General features: G+C 60.6%; 1 annotated feature.

The window, feature by feature from the left end:
• Positions 1–285: 285 nt before the first annotated feature.
• Positions 286–315: a sequence feature (GA-rich).
• Positions 316–881: the final 566 nt, after the last annotated feature.

The following is an 881-nucleotide window of genomic DNA, read 5'->3' as shown; positions in this document are numbered from 1 at the left end:
TCTGTGTTCGCGGGGTGGAGACAAGGTGAAGAAAAAAGGAGGTACAACGCCTAGACGGCCCCACCCCAACACAGGCACCAAAAAACAACAACAAACCTGTGTGGTCTGCGTTGCTCGCAGCGGGTGCGCGGGCAAACCAGCGCCCAACGAGTGAGCAGCGCAGGCACGGCTGCCCTCCCCGCGCTGACGCACACCTACCGCTGCGTGGGGGGGGGCGCAGGCCCCACAGGAGGTCTCGCAGAGACCCGCAGGAACGTCCAGCGTCGTCTTGCACCTCCGGCGCACCCTCCTGCTCTCGCCTCCTCCTCCGCCCCTGCGGCGCCCAACGCAGAGGACCACCAGACTCCCACACACGTGCGCCACCGTTCCCTCCCCGTAGCAGCAATGCAACGTCCTTCCCCCCTCCCTCCTCTTCTCCCCGCAGCAAAATTATTCTCAGGGAAAAACGTGGCAAAGAACGCGGCGGATAAAAACACAAGATCCAAAAACTAAAGCTCGCCACATGCACGCCCGCCGCACCAGGCCGTGAAAACAAGCATCACAACAAGTCAAAACCAAAACCCAAGGCACAACGACGGCAGCAGTGCGGGGAGAGGGACCCAAACGAGACCCTCCTGCGCTCTTCCCCCGCTTCTGCCCGCCGCCCACACGGCCCCTATGCCGCCGCCACGCCATTTCCCGCTCGCTCCCATTTACCACACACACGCAGAGACAGAACAACATTTGTGCACACACCGGAGGCAAAACATGGAAAAAATATGCGCCACCGGCAAACTACACCAACGGTGCACAACGACAAGAAACACCGCCAGATTTGTTTCACTGCTGCCACCCACCCTCGGCATCTGCAGCTGTTGGGTGGTAAATCCACCACACTTCTT

Source organism: Trypanosoma rangeli (genome assembly GCF_003719475.1).
Source record: "Trypanosoma rangeli strain AM80 chromosome Unknown Tra_15.4_contig_00898, whole genome shotgun sequence".
Taxonomy (NCBI): Eukaryota; Euglenozoa; class Kinetoplastea; order Trypanosomatida; family Trypanosomatidae; genus Trypanosoma; species Trypanosoma rangeli.
This window is presented reverse-complemented; position numbering and strand designations above follow the sequence as displayed.